This window comes from Oryctolagus cuniculus, chromosome 11 (assembly GCF_964237555.1).
Source record: "Oryctolagus cuniculus chromosome 11, mOryCun1.1, whole genome shotgun sequence".
NCBI lineage: Eukaryota > Metazoa > Chordata > Mammalia > Lagomorpha > Leporidae > Oryctolagus > Oryctolagus cuniculus.
This window is the reverse complement of record NC_091442.1, coordinates 12,235,902-12,250,261: the sequence shown is the minus strand read 5'-3', so window position 1 is coordinate 12,250,261 and position 14,360 is coordinate 12,235,902. Positions and strand designations below refer to the sequence as shown.

The 14,360-nt window shown below is 44.1% G+C and overlaps 1 protein-coding gene across 12 annotated transcripts in view; it reads left to right on the top strand.

The window, feature by feature from the left end:
* The window catches only part of NCOA3 (nuclear receptor coactivator 3), a 144,623-nt gene that overhangs the window by 68,750 nt on the left and 61,513 nt on the right, over positions 1 to 14,360 (top strand). For all 12 annotated transcript variants that reach the window (XM_070051719.1, XM_070051722.1, XM_070051721.1 and 9 more), the window contains exon 2: positions 2,381 to 2,461. The gene's annotated coding sequence lies outside the window, so the exon portion shown is untranslated. The remainder of the gene's footprint in view (positions 1 to 2,380; positions 2,462 to 14,360) is intronic.

The window sequence follows — 14,360 nt, the reverse complement described above, 5'->3', positions numbered from 1 at the left end:
AGAACAATGAGTTTAATGTGATTAATGGTGGAGCCCTTGCCCCCTTCCATGTTCAACAGCAGAAGAAAAACACGTCCATAATATTCAGTGGCTGCTTTTGTCCTGTTGGTGTTTTCCAGGCGTCAGCATTATATAGATGCAATTTTCTCTCTTAACTCTCTGCCCTCAGGTTGATGCTTTGTTCTGGCCTCCAGGCACCTCTCAGATGAGCCATCAACAAATCTCTCTCTCTCTCTCTCTCTTTTTTTTTTTTTTTTTTTTTTTTAAGATTTATTTATTTACTTGAAAGGCTGTTAGAGAGTGAGTCTTCAGTCTGCTGGTTCACTCCTCAAATGACTGCAACATCTGGAGTTGGGCCCATCTGAATCCAGGAGCTTCTTCCGGGTCTCCCACATGGGTCCAGGGGCCCAAAGACTTGAGCCATCTTCTACTGCTTTCCTAGGCCATAGCAGAGTTGGATCAGAAATGGAGCAGCCGGGACTAGAACCAGTGCCCACATCGGATGCCGGGCACTGCAGGTGGTGGCTTTACCTGCTATGCCACAGTGCCAGTTCCACAGAGCTCGGTTTGACATTCCTCCCACCCTGCCCCCTTGGTGATGCAGCTTTTGATATCATAGATCCCATCATTCACCATTTTTTCCTTTAAAATTTATTTATTTGAAAGGCTGAGTGAACCATCTGCTGGTTCACTCCCCAGATGTCTCCCAATAGCTAAGGCTGGGCCAGGCCAAAACTGGGAGCCAAGAACTCCACCTGGAGATAACCTTTGTGGGTGGCCCGGACCCAAGTACTTGGGCTGCCATCGGTTATTTTCCCAGGCATGTTAGCAGGAAGCTGGATTGGAAATCAACAGCAATGCAGCTGGCACTCTGGATTGCTAAGTCATAGGGTGGTTTAACCACTACACCACAACTCCAGCCCCACATCAGTCACCTTTCTGTAAATTCTAGTTAATTAGTTTTGTCTCTTTACCTTCTTATTTATCTAATATTTTGGAAAAATTCATACTCAGTTTTTATGTCAGTGGGATTTGGTTTTTGTATGTGTGATTGTCAATCTTTCATCTGCTGGTTCACTCCCCAAATGGCCGTAACTGCCAGGGCTGGGCTAGGCTGAAGCCAGGAGCCTGGAGCTTTATGTAGGTGTCCCAGATGGGTGCAGTGACCCAAGCACTCAAGCCATCTTCCGCTGCTTTCCCAGATACATCATCGGGGAGTTGGATCAGAAGTAGAGCAGCTGGGATTCAAACCAGCGCCCATACGGGATGCCGGCACTGCAGATGATAGCTTAACCTGCTGTGCCACAGTGCCTGCTCCTCTGTTGTTACATTTGGAAATTCGTGGGTTGAGGTGAATGTTTTCATTGGCTGATTTCTTTGTCACATCGGAACCCGCTCCCTAGCTTCCTCATGTGTAAAGCCTGCTGTTTACATGTTCCTGTATTCTGTTGCATATTGTTTTGGAAACACCATTCCTCAGTTTCCTATTTAGAAATACTACTTTTTGGTGACCCAAATGCATCCTTTTATGACGAGGCCAAGGAAACATCTGTGTCCCTTCGCTCCCCTGTGCTTGCTTTATCCCTCCACGTGGTAGGAATTGATCTTTTTGGGACCAGGGCAGTTACACACCAGCATCTGCCAGGTATTAATGTCGTCTTTCTTGCTCTTTGTTGAGCATTCATTTTGGACACGTGAGGACATCTCCATACCCATTGGTTTTGATCACTTTTCAGGACTTGGAACTGGTCTTTTATTTATTTATTTATTTATTATTTTTAAACAGGCAGAGTGGACAGTGAGAGAGAGAGAGAGAGAGAGAAAGGTCTTCCTTTGCCGTTGGTTCACCCTCCAATGGCCGCCGTGGCCGGTGCGCGATCTGATGGCAGGAGCCAGGTACTTCTCCTGGTCTCCCATGGGGTGCAGGGCCCAAGCACTTGGGCCATCCTCCACTGCACTCCCTGGCCACAGCAGAGAGCTGGCCTGGAAGAGGGGCAACCGGGACAGAATCCGGTGCCCCGACCGGGACTAGAACCTGGTGTGCCGGTGCCGCAAGGCGGAGGATTAGCCTAGTGAGCTGCGGCGCCGGCCGAAACTGGTCTTCTCTACCTGAATCTCGAATTATCTGGGTTCAATTTTACATACTGTGGACAGAGGATATTGTGTATCATACCTGACTTTTTAAGTGTAAGAATGATAATAGCAAAATAAGGCCTTTGCTCAGTTCCTAGGAGTGTGTACTTGATAGCTTCTGTTTGTTTCATATATCCAGGGAAGGGAAGGATGGGAACAGGTAATTTGTGTTTATGACTAATAATAAGGCTTACATGATGAAAAGAGCATTACAATTTAACCCTTTTCTGCCTTTTTTTGTTCTCAGGATCAAAATACTTGTTGAACAGTGAACACAGAGACCAATAAAAATAACTGCTACCTGAACATCATTTGGCTGGTTAGCCAGGTAATTCAGTTTTACTTTGACTTGATTCTTTGTAATTTTTCTACTTCACCTCCTGAAGATACTTTCTTTAATTTGTGTTTTAATTTAAACTTGCTTTATGATTAATGTTTTTATAATACTTGAATGAATAAACTTGGAATATATACATGTCCATAATCATCACATCACAAATCGGGGTGGGGGGCAGAAAGGAAACTTGCCTTTTTCCTTATGCTTTAGTAGCATTTGGTCAAAACTCTGTGTCGTCCTCAGTTTAGGTTTATGGTTTACCTGGTAGTCTAATTTCCCCAGATTACTTGAGCTAGCTAGTAACATTTCATCTAACCTTTTTTTTTTTTTTGTAATTAAAAAATTTTTTAAAAATGATTAATTTGAAAAGGGGAGTCACAGAGAGAGAAAGCTGTCGTCTGCTGCTTCACTTCCCAAATGGCTGCAATAGTTGGCAGGAGGCCGGGCTGTGTCTAGGAGCCTGTAACTCCATTTAGGTCTCTCACATGGGTGGCAGGGTCTATGCGCTCAGGCCATCTTCTGCCTCACAGGCACATTAGCAGGAGGTGGGATCAGAAGTGGAGGGGCTGGGACTCTTCAGTGTGGGATGTAGGTGTCTGAAGTAGTGGCTTAATCCACTGTGCCATATTGCTGGTCCCTCTTAAGTCCACTCTTTCTATCAGATTTAACTTGCTGTACTCATAATTTTGGGTGAAGCTATTTTTTCTTCAAATTTTCTTAATTGAATAAGCCCTTGAGCTGCTAAGAAGCAGTCTGTCTTACTGGTGAGACTGGTCCCTGTAAGTTAAGAACAAGTGCTGGACCCCTAGGTAATCTCTTCTTGAATCAAGTGCACCCTGTGTTTCTTAATAGACTTGTCACAGCTAATGAGGATGGGAATTATTTCAGTTATAACACTTAAGGTCTAGTTATCTTGATAAATCAATTGACATATATTAAAGCTGTGCAAAATGACACTATTGACATGAGAAGTAGAGAAGACTGCTTTTACTATTTTCACTGTGTGTGTGTGTATGTGTATATGTAATTTTTGAATTGGCCTTAATATTCTGAGTCTTTTAATATTTGCCATTTGGGGAGTAACTAGCAGATGGAAGATCACCCTCTCTTAACTGCTTTCCTTTCTTTCTTTTCTTAAGATTTATTTATTTGAAAGGCAGAGTTACAGAGAGGGAGAGACAGAGACAGATATCTTGCATCTGCTGGTTCACTCTCCCAATGGCCCTATGGCCAGCACTGGGCCAGGCTGGAACCAGGAGCTTCATCTGGGTCTCCTGTGTGGGTGGCAGGGGCCCAAGGACTTGACCTATCTTCTGCTGCTGTCCCAGACCCATGAGCAGGGAGCCAGACTGGAAGTAGAGCAACTGGGACGTGAATCAGTGTCGAAACGGGATGCCGGCATTCAAGTGGCAGCTTAACCCATTATGCCACCATGCTGGCCCTTCTGCCTTTAAATTTTTATTTGTGTTCATAGAGTTCCCATTCCCTAGTTTACTCCTCAGATGCCTGCAATGGCTTCCAACCGGGACCATAGCTGGGAATCAGGAACTCAATTTAGGCTTCCTTTGTGGGTGGCGGAGACTAGTCACTGGAGCCATCAATACTGCCTCCTATGGTCTGCACTGGCAGGAAGCTGATGCAGGACCTGGGGTGTGGGGTTGACCAGTATTTTAACTGCTAGGCCAAATGCCTGCTGATGCTTAAAAACCTTGTTTCCTTGAAATTTGGGGATAGAATCAGATGCTATTTAAAATAATTTTTAAATTGGAGAGTACTGATGAAGAAAGCAAAATATATTTTTCATATATGCTCCAGATAAGAGTATTAAAAATCATATTCAAAACAATGACTAAATTTCTCATTATTTCATTCAGAACCGTGTAATTCTGTTTTGCTTAGTCATTTTTTTTTTTTTTTTTTTTTTTGGACAGGCAGAGTTAGTGAGAGAGAGACAGAGAGAAAGGTCTTCCTTTTTCTGTTGGTTCACCCCCAAAGTGGCCACTATGGCCAGCGCGCTGCGCCGGAAGCCAGGAGCCAGGTGCTTCCTCCTGGTCTCCCAAGCGGGTGCAGGGCCCAAGCACTTGGGCCATCCTCCACTGCCTTCCCGGGCCACAGCAGAGAGCTGGCCTGGAAGAGGAGCAACCGGGACAGAATCTGGAGCCCCGACCAGGACTAGAACCTGGGGTGCCGGCGCCGCAAGGCGGAGGATTAGCCCAGTGAGCCACGACACCGGCCGCTTAGTCGTTTTTAAAGAAGTGTCGACTTCAGGTATATAAAAGAGACTTGGAGGGCAGTGGTTAAGCCCCACCTGTGATGCTGGCATCCCATATGAACTCTGTTTTGAGTCCCTGCTTCTACCCTTCCAATCCAGCTCTAAGCTAATGCACCTGGGAAAGCAGTGAAAGGTGGCCATTGCCACCGATGTTGGAGACCTGGATGGTGTTCTGGGCTCCTGGCTTCAGCCTGGCCCTACCTTGGCCATTGCAGCCATTTAGGGAGTGAACCAGCAGCTGGAAGATCTTCATCTCTCTCCCTCTCTCCGTGTTCCTCTTCCTTTCAAATAAATCTTCAAAAAGTTTTTTTCTATTGAAGAATTAAAGTAGCCCTGAAGTCATTAGTACTTTGAACTGATGTTTTTAGATGACATTCCTCCAGTCCTGAAAGTGTCTGTGGTATTCAACACAAAAATTCAGTTCCAACCACAGAAGTTTTGAAATCTTGACTTTGGAATCTCAAGCTGTGAGGTCATTCATTGTCTTGAAATTAACTTTCTGAAGTCAGCCTCTGAAAACTTGGTGGATTTAACTTCATGAAAATTTCTTTGGCTAATTTTTATGTCAGTTTACTTAAGATAAGAACATACTAAATATAGTTTGATAAACGAATGAAACATTGCCACGGAGATAATAATTATCAAAATGGCTTTATGCAACATTTTGCTAAAATTCTGGTTTCTGAAGTTAAGTACCATACCTTGTAGAGAATGTTGATAGGAAGAAAAGTTATTACTGGCACAAAAAATGGCATTCTAGTTTGGAATGTTAGAACTGTATTTATCTCTGTCTTCTAGTTTGATTTGGATTGAATCACTAAAGTTGGGCTATTTTGGTTATAAATTTTGCTTTTATTCTAATTAAAATATGAACCAAAGTCATGGAAATCTTATGAACTAACTCTTAACGGTTTAAGGGAATTGCTTTTATTTTATTTTTTCAAGAGATGAACTATTGGCTCTTAGGATTTAAAAAAAATTTAGTAGAGAGGGGTGGACATTTGGCACGGTGGTGTTAAAGAGCCACTGGGGATGCCCACATCACTCACTGGAGCCTGAGCTGGAGCCCTGGCAGTGCTTCCTACAGTGTGCCCTAGGGGGCAGCAGGTGACACCTGGCGTACTTGGTTCCGTGCCACCCACATGGGATATTTTGGGAGTAATCCAGTGGATTGAAGATCTCTGTCTTTGGCTCTCTGACTCTGTCTTTTCAAGTACATAAAAGTAAATAAAAATCTGTCATTGAGACAGAAATGGAGAGAGTTCGCATCTGCTGCCTCACTACCCCAAATGCCTATAGTGACTGGTACTCAGCCAAGGCTGAGGCCAAAGCTGGGAGCCAGGAACTTAACCCGTGTCTCCCATGTGGATAGCAGAGCCCAGTTACTTGAGTCTTCACTTCTGCCTCCCTAGGCCTGTGTTAACAGGAAGCTGGAGTCAGGAGCTGGTTATCAGACCCAGTTATTCTGATACGAGACCTGGGTTTCTTAACTGCTAGACTAAATGCCTGTGGCAGGTGAATTGCTTTTAGGTTTATGTTGTCTATATGTAGGAAAATGGACATTAGTTAATTTTGTCATTACTTACCTAGATATAACACCTTCTAACTTAAAGCCACAAAACACAGAATCTCAGTTTTCCAGCATGGAAGCTGGAAGAAGTAGTAGGCTCATTTTGGCATCAGTTTCCTTGCTTGTTTTACTGAAGATCTCAGGCTCTTTTTTTTCTTCTCCCCATAAGACTTATTTATTTAAAAGGCAGAATTACAGAGAGAGAGATATCGAGTGATTGATCTTATATCCATTGGTTCACTCCTTAAACAGTTGCAATGGCCGGGACTGGGCCTGGCTGAAGCCAGGGGCCTAGAACTTCATCTAGTCTCTGATGTGTGTGTCAGGGGCCCAAGTACTTGGGCTATCTTCATTGCTTTCCCAGGCATACTAGCAAGGAACTGGATTGGAAGTAGAGCAGCAGGGACTCAAACCAGCACTCACATGGGATGCCAGCATCCCCGCAGTGGCCCTCGCTGAACCACAGTGCAGTCCCTGAGCTCAGGTTTTTTACAGCTTTGGGTTTCTATGATTGACAGATCTGGTACTTTATTTCAGAGCCATTTAGTTACCAGGCAGCTGCTTCTTCCTTGCTCAGTATAAATGGGTGATGATAACTAGTCAGACTGAGATGAAAATTTTGGTAAAATAAAGATATTTAAAGTTGTTTTTAGGAGTTGGTGCTGTGGTGTAGTGGCTAAAGCTGCTGCTTGCAGTGCCGGTATCCCATATGGGTGCCTGTTTAAGTCCTGGCTGCTCCAATTCTGATCTAGCTCTCTGCTATGGCCTGGGAAAGCAGTAGAAGATGGCCCAAGTCCTTGGGCCCCTGCACCAGCGTGGGAGACCCAGAGGAAGCTCCTGGTTCGGATCAGCCAAGCTCCATCTGTTATGGCCATTTGGGGAGTGACTCAGTGGATGGAGGGACAACCCTCCCACCCCCCGCCTCTCTGTAACTCTACCTTTCAAATAAATAAATGAATCTTTAAAATAAAATTGTTTTTAAAAGATGTTTATAGGGATGAGTCAAGAATATATAGTCCTTGGTTGATGATGGGCTGCTGTTATTTCTGTTTTCTTTTCTTAGCCTGCTTGGAAATTCTAGTAGGTATGGCTAGAAAGCAGTAATCTATTGTTGGGAATCTTAGGCCAGTTATGTTGAAAATGCATGGTGTGGTTATACTGAGAGAAAGGGTGGGATATTTGATGACATAGTTTTTCTTTTAATTTTGTCTATTTTTGGTGGGAATCGTTAAGAGCCTGGCTCTGTGACTTGCCTCTTATTTCTGGTACTACTTGTTAGATGTATGACCTCGGATGAGTTATTTTACTTCTCTCTGTTTTCTTGAATTAAATAGGGATAATGTTGAATTCAACTTTCATCTGGTCACTATTCTGATATTATAAGGTTGTTATAAGGGTTAAATGGGAGTAGTAAGTAGATTACATTTATCATAATATCTAATTCAAATGTTAGATTAATTATTCATTCATAGAGTGTTTTGTTTTACTTAAACATCAAATATTTTTAAAATAGAAATAAGGTTATATTGTATGTGTGAGGAAGTGTGGTTTGAAGGACCTACTGCTTAAACGTAAGAATGGGAGCATCATTAATGTGCACCTGCATTCTGGGTGTTTCTCCTTGAACTCATCATACTTCCATCCCAGAAGTAACAGCCATTTTGTCTATTTATTTATTTTTATAATTTAAGATAGGAGTGTGTTGGGGTCTCAAGTCCGAGGCTGGCCTCTGACCAGCAGGGGCCAGTACAGACACCCCCCAACAAGGTGATCGGGAAGGGTAATGTCGACGGGTCAAGCACACCACAGCAAGCACCCGTGAGTTCTGTCGAAGCAGGAACCACTTTATTGAGGAAGCGTACAGGCTTATAAAGCTTACGAAGGACATGCGCAGTAGGGGAGCCAGTCAGAGAAAAGGTCACGCAGGCACGGGTGGACCACGCACAGGGGCACCTTAAGTAAAGTATAGGGATCACGCGCTGTCCACGTGTCCGGAACTAAAGCGGACCTGTCCCTGCGGGTGGCAGCCGCAGACACGCCCCTCGAACATCCGCCAGGCGCCGTGTTGTAATGGAGGTTTTAGGCAGTGCCCAGTGGGAGTGGGGAGAGGGCACTCCTGTCAGCTGGTTCACTCCCCCAGTGCCTGCAGCAGTTGGCACTGAGCCAGGACTGCAGTCTAGGTTTCTCCCATGTGGGAAGCAGGTACCTGATTACTTGATCCAAATATTTGAATTAATAATTCCTTTGAAAAAATTTTTACTAGTCCATGTATGAATGTGTTCCTGAGCAATATTTAGTTTTTTTTTTTGCTTTACAAAAATACAGTGAATGTAATTCCTTGCTTTTTAAATAGAATTATGACTTGTGAGATTCAATCATGTTGTATGTAGTTTATTTTCACTACTGTATTGTATTCTTTTCTATGGCTCTTTTAGGATTCATTTTTCTTTAAAAATTTTTATTGATTTATTTATTTGAAAGGCAGAGTTATAGAGAGAGGGAGAATCCACTGCTTTACTCCTCAGATGGTTGCAATGGCTGGGACTGTGCCAGGCCGAAGCCAGGAGCCTGGAACTCCCATGTGGTTGCAGGGGCCCAAGCACTTGGGCCATCCTCTGCCACTTCATCAGGTGCATTAGCAGGGAACTGGATTGAAAGTAGAGCAGCCGGGTCTAGAACCTGTGCCCATATGGGACGCCAGTGTTGCAGGTGATGTCTTAATCCACTATGCCACAGTGCCGACCCCTAGGATTCATTTTCTAATATGAGATTGATATACATTGTCATTTCATCTGGCTTTTGATGTATTTACAATATTACAAAACAAACTGCTGATAAAGGAATTTGCTTTCTATGTGGCAGTACTTCTTTAGAAAAAGTAAATCTTAGGGGCCGGCACTGTGGCATAGTGGGTAAAGCTGCCGCCTGCAGTGTTGGTATCCCATATGGGCGCTGATTCTAGTCCTGGCTATTCCACTTCTGATCCAGCTCCCTACTATGGCCTGGGAAAGCAGTAGAAGATGGCCCAAGTCCTTGGGCCCTTGCACCCACGTGGGAGACTTGGAGGAAGCTCCTGACTTCAGATCGACCCAGCTCTGGCTATTGTGGCCATTTGGGGAGTGAACCAGCAGATGGAAGACCTCTCTGTCTCACCTTCTCTATATATGTAACTCTATTTCTTAAATTAAAAAAAAAATAAAAATATTTATTTATTTAAGAGGCAGAGTTACAAGAGGCAGAGACAGAGAGAGAGAGAGAGAGAGAGAGAAGTCTTCCATCCGCTGGTTCACTCAGTGGCCTCAATGGCCAGAGCTGGGAGGATCTGAAGCCAGGAGCTTCCTTCGAGTCTCTCAACGCTGGTGCAAGGGCCCAAGGACTTCCAATCCAGCTCTCTGTTTATGGCCTGAGAACACAGTGGAGGGTGACCCAAGTGCTTGGGCCCCTGCCAGTCATGTGGGAAACCTGGATGCGGCTCCAGGCTCTTGGCTTCTGTTTGGCTGAGCCCTGTTCATGGCTGCTATCTGTGGAGTGAGCCAGCGGTAGAAGGATCTGTCTCTGTCTCTATTATCTCTATCTCTATGTCTCTGTCTCTCTCTCTCTCTCTCTCTCTCTTTTATCTCTCCCACTCTTTCTGTAATTCTGAATTTCAAATAAGTAATTAAAAAAACCTACAACTTAAGTGTTCATCAAAGGGTCTTCAAAATGTTCATGGAGGGGCTGGTGCTGTGGCAAAGCTGGTGAAGCTGCTGCATGTGACACTGGCTTCCCATATGGGTACCGGTTTGTGTCCTGGGTCCTCCACTCCCGATCCAGCTCCTTGCTGATGTGTCTGGGAAAACAGCAGATGACCCAAGTGCCTGTGCCCCTGCCACCCATATGGGAGACCCAGATGGAGTTCCAGTACCAGCGCTGGCTGCTGTGTCCATCTGGAGAGTGAACCAGCAGATGCAAGATCTCTCTCTGTCTCTCCCTCTCTGTAATTCTACCTTTCAAATAAATAAATCTTAAAAAAGAAACGGTATTTTAAATCTTTAAAAAATACCCTTTCAAATAAATAAATTTTTAAAAATATGTTCATGCAAATGCATAGTATGAAAAAACTCTGCATGGATTTAAGGAAATTTGAGTTAAATTAAACATCTTTTAAATCTGTTTTCAACAAACTTTTTGAACTATTACTCAGAAATAAAAAGAAATGAAGGGATTGATGTTGGCTTAGGGGTTGAAATGCCTGCATCCTTGCCCCATTCAAATGGGAGTGCTGGGGTTCAAGTCTGGCTGTACCACTGGTTCCAGTTCCTTGGTAGTGTACACCTGGGAGGCAGCAAGGTGGTTGAAGTAATTGGGTTCCTGGGAGACTTGAATTGAGATCCAGGATCTGGGCTTCGACCTGGCCTAGCCACTGCTATTGCAGGCATTTGAGGAGTCAAACAGTATATGGGAACTCTGTTGGTCTATGTATCTCTCTCTGAAATAATGGAAAATGGAAAAAAAAAAAAAAAACTATTGATATATTCTAAATCAGCGTTTGCTCCCAGGTTTATAACAAAACAAAAGTTTTTTTTTTTATTTTAAAAACTACCAAAAGTCACCATTTCGAGGGATTTGCTATTTAAAGAGGAATAATTACTGTGGTTAGAAATAGAAAAGCTGGTGCTGGTGCTGTGGCGTAACGGGTACAGCTGCGACCTGTGGGTCACCTGCCCTATGCTGGCTCAGGTCCTGGCTACCTTACTTCCCATCCAGCACCCCTGCTGATGTACCTGGGAAAGCAGAAGATGGCCCAAGTCCTGGAGCCCATGCGCTCACAAAGGAGACTCAAAAGAAGCCGCTGACCCCTGGCTTTGGATTGACCTAGCCCCAACAACCGTTGGCAGCCATTCGGGGAGTGAACCAGCAGATGGGTCACTCTGTGCCCCGCCCCCCACCTCCGGCTGGGCCTTTCAAATCAATAAATGAATCTTAAAAAGAAATGAAAACCCATGGTTACTTTGAGATGATTTGACTGCCTCTTTTCTCATCTCCTTTTTATTATTTTCAAGCCTTTACGCGTCTTTTCTGCTGTGAAAGGATGATTGCTGACTCATAACTGATAGGAAATTCAGAGGTGCCCGAGCCTGGTTTCTGTGATGTGTATGATAATACTAATGCACTTGTAGTTTTAAATGTTTATATATTTTGGATTTAGTCTCAATCATATAGAGGTTTACTTTAAAAAGTAATTTTTAAAAAAATCACTGGTCATCTGCTCTGTAGATGATGCTTTGAAAAGGGAATTCCTGTTGATAGTTGTATTTTATTATTAAAGTCAAAGACCGGAGGTTAAACTGCTTTACTTTCAGGATGATGCATTCAGAATATGCCAAGAAAACTAAGATTGTAGAATTCTTCTTTAATATGATTAACAAGCCACTCAAACTACTATAATAACCCAGTCACCCTTTTTCCATTCTTGATGAAAATGGATGGAGATAAGATTTTGATAATTGTTCATAAAACCTGACAGTTATATTGGATTTGGGCAAATATAGACATAAAACAACTCAGAAATCAGTTATGCTGTAGTGCCTGTGATACTTAAGTCTGCAACTTAATTAAGAAGTATAATTGACCTAAATATCAGCTCAGTGATCTGAAAAGTGAAGTGCTATGCAGATAGTCCAGTTTATATCACTGTAATAAAATGGCCCTCTCATGTGCCAAACTCCTAATTAGTTTCTTATGAAAGTATTGTCTTTGTTTTCAAAGATTGTTTTAATTAGAATATAGTTTTTTTTTATTTATTTTTTATTTTTTGACAGGCAGAGTGGACAGTGAGAGAAAGAGACAGAGAGAAAGGTCTTCCTTTGCTGCCGGTTCACCCTCCAATGGCCGGCGTGGCCGGTGTGCTGCAGCCGGTGCACCGCGCTGATCCGATGGCAGGAGCCAGGCACTTATCCTGGTCTCCCATGGGGAGCATGGCCCGAGGACTTGGGCCATCCTCCACTGCACTCCCTGGCCACAGAGGGAGCTGGCCTGGAAGAGGGGCAACCGGGACAGAATCCGGCGCCCCGACCGGGACTAGAACCTGGTGTGCCAGCGCCGCAAGGCGGAGGATTAGCCTAGTGAGCCGCGGTGTCGGCCAAGAATATAGTTTTGAGTCTATGTAATATTTAACATATAAAGCCTGTATTATTTGGAAGTTGATATTGAAAGCCTTTAAACTTCTGACCTTGAGTAGAATTTGCTGTAAATGACCATTGCATGCAGCTGGTGGATTTAAAAAATTGCCCTTTCTGGGTTTCTGCTTTGTGAAAAGTAGTATGTATTGGACATGAGTGCTTGACAGCTGACATCTATCCATGATAACAGAATACTTATTTTCATATTTTAAAGCAGCTTTGAAAGCTTTTCATGTGCACACATGCTCAACATATGTTTCTAAAGCTTTAACTATGTATTTTCCATCATGTATTGCTTGTCATTAATACAAGAAACCATAAATCTTTGAAAAGCTTCGTATCTTAAACCTAAGTAGACAAGCATCTGAAGATCAACAATGCGGAGTGTTTAATTCATTTCCGTGGAATTTTGTGTTCCTTAGAGTTTTAAACTATTACAAGTAAAACTTTAATATAAGGGCTGGTGCGTGGCTCACTTGGCTAATCCTTCGCCTGCGGCTCTGGCATCCCGGGTTCTAGTCCCAGTTGCTCCTCTTCCAGTCCAGCTCTCTGCTGTGGCTCGGGAAGGCAGTGGAGGATGGCCCAAGTGCTTGGGCCCTTGCACCCGCATGGGATACCAGGATAAGCACCTGGCTCCTGGCTTCAGATCGGCACAGTGCGCCAGCCGTAGCGGCCATTTCGGGGGTGAACCAATGGAAGGAAGACCTTTCTCTGTGTGTGTCTCTCTCTCACTGTCTAACTCTGCCTGTAAAACACACACACACACACACACACACACACACACACAAAACAAAAAACTTTTAGTACTGTTCTAATATTGTGTGATTTGACCCTTGTTTAATTTATTCATAGAATTTGGCCCTAATATAGAAAATCAAATTATAAGAACAATTTTTTCCCTAATTCAACTACTTTTTGATATTTATAGGGCTAGTTATTTTAATTTAAAAGCTTTATTTTCATTTTATTTGAAAGAGAGACAGAGAGAGAATATCTTCTATCTGCTTGTTCACTCCACAGATACCCGTTACAGCTGGAGCTCTGCCACGCTGAAGTCGGCATCTCCGGTGGGAGTGGCAGGGCCAAGTACTGCAAGCCGTTCTCTGCTCCCCAGGCTGTGCGTTAGCAGGAAGCATGATCCAAGTGGAGCCTGGACTCAGACTAGGCGTTCTGGAATGGGCACGGGTGGTCCATGTGGTACCTTAACTGCGCTCTAAACACCCACTCCAAGGCTAGTTACTTAACTTTACTGAAGTGTGAAGTAACGGAAATTGGGGGTAGGGTGGCAAGTGGTGTTGCGGCACAGTCGAGTGAGCCACTGCTTATGGTGCCAGGATCCTGTATCAGCAGCAGTTCAAGTCCTAGCTACTCTGCTGCTCCTCCAGTTCCCTGCTATGGCCTAAGAAAGCAGAGGAAGATGCCCCAAGTCCTTGGGCTCCTGCCACCCATGTAGGAGACCTGTATGGAATTCTGGGATCCTGGCTTGGGCCTGACCCAACCTCGGTCATTATAGCCATTTGGGGAGCAAATCAGTAGTTGGAACACCCCCCCCCCCCCGCAAATATTTATTTATTTGAAAGAGAGAGATGGAGATCTTATATCCACAGGTTCACTCCCAGATGACTACAATGGCCAGGACTGGGCCAGTCTGAAGCTAGGTGCTTCATTCAGGTCCCTACATGGATGGCAGGGGCCCAAGGCCTTGGGCCATCTCCTTCTGCTTTCCCAGGCCGTTCGCGGGGAGCTGGATCAGAAGAGGCACAGCTGGGACACTCGAGCCAGCGCCATAGGATGCCTGCTTTGTAGGCAGTGGCTTTACCCACGCCACAACACCAGCCCCTCTGCCTTTCAAATAGATAATAAAATAAATCTTTAAAAAGGAATAAA